Below are 6000 nucleotides of genomic sequence, written 5' to 3' on the forward strand. Positions count from 1 at the left end.
GTGACAGCGTAGTCCTTACCCTGGCTCCTGAGGTGTCCCTGGGCCCGTGGTTCTGGCACAGGAGCTGGTGCTTGGTGCTTTTGGAGACCATCAAGGATCTGTGTGCAGAGGGTGGGCGGTTTTAATTTCAGTTGTTTCCAACAGTTCAACTGCCTTTTAAAAGGCTGAGGGATTTTTTTCATCTTTGCTTTTGCTGGCAAGCAGCCTTTCCATCTGCTCAGTGTGGGTTTAATGTGGTAACCTGTAGGTCTGAAGTAAACATTAGCTCTGTTTAAAAAAAGCAGCTTTGCCTGGTGAGGCCAGTTTGTCTGAGTGATATATTTGTACATCAGTCCTTTAAATAGCAGTGCAGGGTCTTACCTGCTTTGTTTGGTGCTGGACAAGTTCTGCATTTTACATGTGTGCTACTATGAAATTGTGGTTTACAGCACATCGTTGGGTATTATCTTCCTGTTTGTCTCTGTGATAGATTCTGTTTCTCTTCTCCAGAACAGTACTTAAATTACTGCCAGAAGAATGGCCTTAGCAGCTTGAGCCTACTTGGCTGTTTATAGGATGGATGCAGTCATACGTTGATAGAAACATTCTGGAATAATTGTGCTCCATTCAATAGCAATGTAACTTGCTACCATCTTTCATCAATAGCCTTTCATCTGTTCTTTAAGCGGTGTTTATAACGATGATTTTAGAAAGTGCAGACCTACATAATTAGGTGATTGGACAGACAATTTGTGAACAAGAATTGGGTGCAGGTAACTACTCTGGATACAGTCGTGCAACAGAACTTGTGTTTGTAGATTTTATGATGTCTTTGTGTCTTTATAGGGCTTCATATGAGGCCAGGTATCTGTATGTGACCAGCAGATTAATGAATCAGAATATTTTCAGAGCCATTGTAGTGGTACAAGTTCAGCAGTTCGACTTTCCTTGGCTTCAAATACCTAGGGGAAAAGTAAATTCAATAATTAAAATTAGACTTTTGCTTGCTTTTTTTCTCCTGTAGATTCTTCTCCATCTAATTCTTTTTACATTCTTTAAATCCCTTTGGCTTTATTTTTTATTTAATGACCAGTACATGCAGTTTTCTGATCTTTACCAGCAATATATTTCAAGAGTTAGCAGTAGAGGTGTCTAGAAGTATTATAAATATTTTTACCAGAAAATCATTCCATGATGACAGGAGTTCTTCAGATGGCCTGAACTTTCTATTTAAGATCATTGGTTGCTGCATTTTAGGGGGGTTTTTTGCTAAAATATGTAAGTTCTACAACAAAGAGGGTATTTTAATAGTTGAAGCAAATTAATCTGTCAAAACAAGAAGTAGTTATACTTTTAAAAGGTTTGTATTACAAATATTCTAATACAAAACTATTTTTTTAATTGTCTTTTTTTTTTTAAGTGAACAATTTAGGAGGCAATCACAATATTTTTTTGAGATTAACCACAATTTTTAAAGGTGTTCTGCCCTCAGGATTGTGTCTTGCTCAAAGTGAGCCGTATCTGAAGAATCCCTCTGGGGCTGTGGAGTAAAGAGGCAACGCCAGAGCCTATAGATCACAGCCTACAGCTTTTATCACCAGCTTATCAGAGGAAGGTGTCACCTGGCCTGTGATTTCTAACCACTGTTCTATATTCTGTTTTAATGTAAACCTCTTAAGCGTTTCTTGCAGCCAGTTACACTGTGTGTTCTCATCAAGGCTACTGTTATAAATGGCACACATGCATATTGATGGGAATGAGTCAAAGACATTTGTAAGTCACATCCTTGCATCCCAAATGAATCCTGCATAAACACTACAACCTTTTATAACTGCTGACGACACTCGAGTGAGCAGAAGCGCTCTTTGCTCTTTATTGGTTTAAGCAGGGATGGTTTAGTAGACAAAATTAAACTTTTATATCACTGTAATGTACATCCCAATATGGTGAGGTACAGATGTGAGATTTCTTTCTCCATAAATTGGAGTCGTGGAACAAGGAAGGTCATTGGAAGCCTCCTGCTCTCCTGAGCTGACAAGCAGCAAAACTTTACTGGCCCTTAACAGCTTTCTTTGCTTCCTTCTTGGTACAAAACTGTTCTGGCTCTTCTTTCTAATGATGTAGCAATAGTCTGATATTTAGTAAAAAGGAATATGTAATATCTCATTCTTGAGGAAAACCCAAACAAGCCTTTACATCGGATACTGCGTTTGCCTTGTGAACACACTGAATTTGGGGCAGACCAGGCAAAGTTTCTCTTCAGTTTGGTTTCCGATTCTTGGACTCTTGCAAATATGAACATGCAAATGGAATTGACTTTTTGAGAAGCAGCAGTTTTTTCCCATGTGAAGTTTTGGAGGGAATTGGTGACTGTCCACTGTGTTGTCTCACAAAGGTTCTGTGAGTGACATGTTGTGTCTCTTGTCTCTTTGTTAAGAGTTACCCAAAAACTGACGGATGTGGGGGTGGCAGTAGGTGCTGGAATGTCCTCAGCTGCTTTGCCAGAGGACTTGGTGATTCCCTGACTTTTATGGGTAGTTGGTTAATGATGTGCATTTCTTATAAACAGATTTTGAACTTTTCCATTGTGTATTTGGTGGGCAGTGTCACCCTTTGTAGTAGTTCCTACAGATTCTGGCTGAAATTGTAATTTTTGTCTCCGTGACAGTGACAGCAGTAATTCTGTGATGGAGGAAAGATCCGATTAAGACAGTTCCATCTCTTTCAGTCCCCGTATTTACAGGAAGATTAAGAGTCCAGGCTGAGATAAGATGGATAGTGTGATTGATTCCGAGGGTTCCTGTATATATTTAAAAATGAATAATAAGTTTTACCCTTACATGTGCTCTGTTATCTGCTACAGATGTCAGAGTTTCTGGGGTAGTCTCAAGTTCTTTAAAATACCCAATTATGTCCCTGTTACGATCTAGGAAGGTTTTAGTGATCTGAAATCAAGACAGGACTTCAGGAAACCTAACTGCAATAATTTATTAAAAATTGGGTGCACCATCTTTTTCAGTTAAATCTCTACATGAGTATCATGTCTCTACATGTTAGCAAGATGCAGAACTTCCCTCTATGTGAATTGTATGATTTAGCATATTAATGAGAAATTCAAACAATGTTAATTCCTGGTGACAATCAGATGCGACAGATCTGAGTCTTTGCATGTGTGCGATTCCATGCAAGTGTGAGACAATCACAGGATTGATTTTAAAAACATAGTGAGATATGAGTTCAGTCCTCCATTTCAAAATACCTAATTTTCATATTTATCTATCTCTTACCACTTATAATTATTCCATTTCTTTGGACCAGAAAATGAAATTGAAATTACTAACAATTTGTCACTATTCCTTGGGTTGTATTAATATACTGAATAGTACAAGTAGCTGCAGTGCTTAATTGTTTTCACTTGCATTTCAGGGAAATAATAAAACTTCAAATGTAGTTTGGCCTTTAAAGACAAACTTGATATCTTTCTCCTCACTTTGTTGGCAGATGAATGCAAAATGGGCGAGCAGAGTTAGCAGGATTGTTTGTAGGATCAGTTGTTTGTTTTTCCCTCTAAGGAAAAACTCTTTCTTGGGATAAACATGAGGGAAGTGAGATAATCCATCATTCTGAGACCTGTTCACTAGTGATGGATGGATAGATTGGTAAAGTAACTCAATAATCTTCATTTTTTTCAGGTTATTCACAGATCAGTGAGCCTTGTCGTTAATATAGCTATGGAATGCTTTTGTGTCCTTGCCCACATTATTTCTCAGAATTTGACAGGAAAAGACTTTTAATTTGGAAATAACCTTTGTTGTGAAATGCATTAAGTGCATGAAACTTGGAAAATACCTTCCCATTTTAGATTTTATCTTCTCAGTGAGTGATTGTCAATTCTTTGTTTAAAAAATTACTTACAAATATGAGAGCTTTTCTGCTCCTTGTTATTTCTGACTAGAAATTGTGTTCTGCAGGAGTTTATTCCTTGTGAAGGCCTTCAGCCATTAGAATATATCACATGGGATGCTCTGAATCATGTGGATGTTGTCAAAGTGTATTGATTTCACATCTCTAACTAGGCATTGAAAAGTTTTCAGTCAAGAAATTGTATTGAGGGGTCAGACTTACATTGTCCTACTCTTCATTCTCGATCATCTTGATTCATTTTAAAAGCATATTTGGAACCTAAAAGCACAAAATACAAGTGTTATTGTGGTTTTTCAGAGTTTAATAATTAGGATAATGGTGAAAATAGGAGGGAAATGTATCTTAATCTCTCATTTGGTATTGCCTCTTAACTGTCCCTTAGCAAGTAAATTCCTCCATGGTTGTGTGGGGATGTGCAGATTGTGCCTCACAAGGTCTTCCTGAGAATTCTGACTCAGGCATATGAATATGTTGCAGCATTATCAGGTGACCTGGGCAAATGACAGGATTGTTTATTATTGGAGCAAATCCGAGACGAGGAGGCAAATTGCATTTAGCGGAGTCCTTTTTCATTAAAACACAGAAAACACGGAAAGGTAAAGGTAGCTTCCAAACCATGACAGAATTAGTAAAATAGCCCTTGAATTTCATTGAGGGTTAAGAGAACTGGAATTTTTGTGTCTTTTCTGGAGGCAGAGAACACATAAATGGGTTTTATAGATGAGCTAATGCTTAGTGACTGTTTCCTAGTGCTTGGTTTTCGTGCCTTGCCCTGCAGTCCTGATCTCTCCAGCCTCTCTGGGAGGGCAGAGCTGTTGTGTAATTGGAGCTGAATGACCTTGGGTGAGGAGCAGCTGCTTCTCCAACAAGGTCAATGGGGTTTAGAGCCAGGCAGGCCCCATCCTTCCACCACCCCCAGAGAGGAGCCTTGGGAGTGCCTCTGCACTTCCCTGCCCTCACAGCAGCACAGGCACAACTGGACTCTTTTATTTCCCTTTTCCTTTTTCCCTATCCAGCTCTGTGGTAAGTTCTTACAATTGCCACAATGCTTTAACCATAATTTCTAGGCCACTTCAATGTCTTGCCTGATGGATTCTCACCTAACTTTCATATAAATCATCTGTTTCTTAAGTCTAGAATTCCAGAGAATGATTCCTTACCTTGATTCATAAAGCAGTAGTGTTAATTGCAATATCCTCGACAAAATTAGGTTGATAATGTGGTTAATTTTAAGAAACAGCACCTTTATACTCTGATTGTGGGCATTCACGGTCTTTACAAAGTTCATGGCTCTGGAGCAACTTATTTTAGATGTAGTCTCAAATTCTTCACCTCAAATTTTGAGTTTTTGTTGGCATTAGCCTCATATTTTATCATGTCAGTCGTTACCTTTGAACAGTATGTGGACTTACTTTGCAGTTTCTGGAAATAAAATTAATTCGTTCTCAAAGAGAGCTCGTTCATGCTCTTTTTTGCTTCAACAAGTGACAATGTTTCTCTTAATAGTTTTATGAGATTTTTTTTCAGACTGTACTCTTAGCCAGATAAATTTACCTAATTCTTTGGGACTTACAACTGTTTCCTAAAAGCATAATAATTTTTACTTCCAAGATTTTCTTGTAAATAACTTGCTAGGTTGATTTATTATTCTTTCTAAATACTTTATTTATGTAGGCTAAATCTCAGACTGTTTGTTTAAAAGAAAACAAACAACAACAAACCAAATGAAACATCACTTCTGCTGGAAAAAGCAGTTGTGTTTGAGAAAGCAAATCTAAAACTGGACAGAAATTTGATTACTGCTAGAATTTATTTGATCCAGAGACCTGTTACCATGGAGTAATCCAGTAATGAAGAGTTAGTTGATGGTGAAACTTGGCGTTTTCTGCTTTCAGAAGCTTTGGAAGATGCACTTCTTGCACAGATCTGTTTTCCCTCTCTAGGCGTTCCATGTTGTAGTCACATTTAATTTGTTTTCTCATAAACCACAAAATTGGATCCTTCCACAGGAGGCTCTTCCCTTGACAGTCAATGCTACACCAGGAGACTTGGGCTTCAGGAACGCCTTTAAAGCTGAGCAGCTTCTCTTCCGAGGTC

General features: G+C 38.1%; 1 protein-coding gene across 1 annotated transcript in view; it reads left to right on the forward strand.

The window, feature by feature from the left end:
• The window catches only part of CHM (CHM, Rab escort protein 1), a 53864-nt gene that overhangs the window by 24881 nt on the left and 22983 nt on the right, over positions 1 to 6000 (forward strand). The window lies entirely within an intron of this gene.

This window comes from Corvus brachyrhynchos, unplaced genomic scaffold (assembly GCF_000691975.1).
Source record: "Corvus brachyrhynchos isolate BGI_N302 unplaced genomic scaffold, ASM69197v1 scaffold220, whole genome shotgun sequence".
NCBI lineage: Eukaryota > Metazoa > Chordata > Aves > Passeriformes > Corvidae > Corvus > Corvus brachyrhynchos.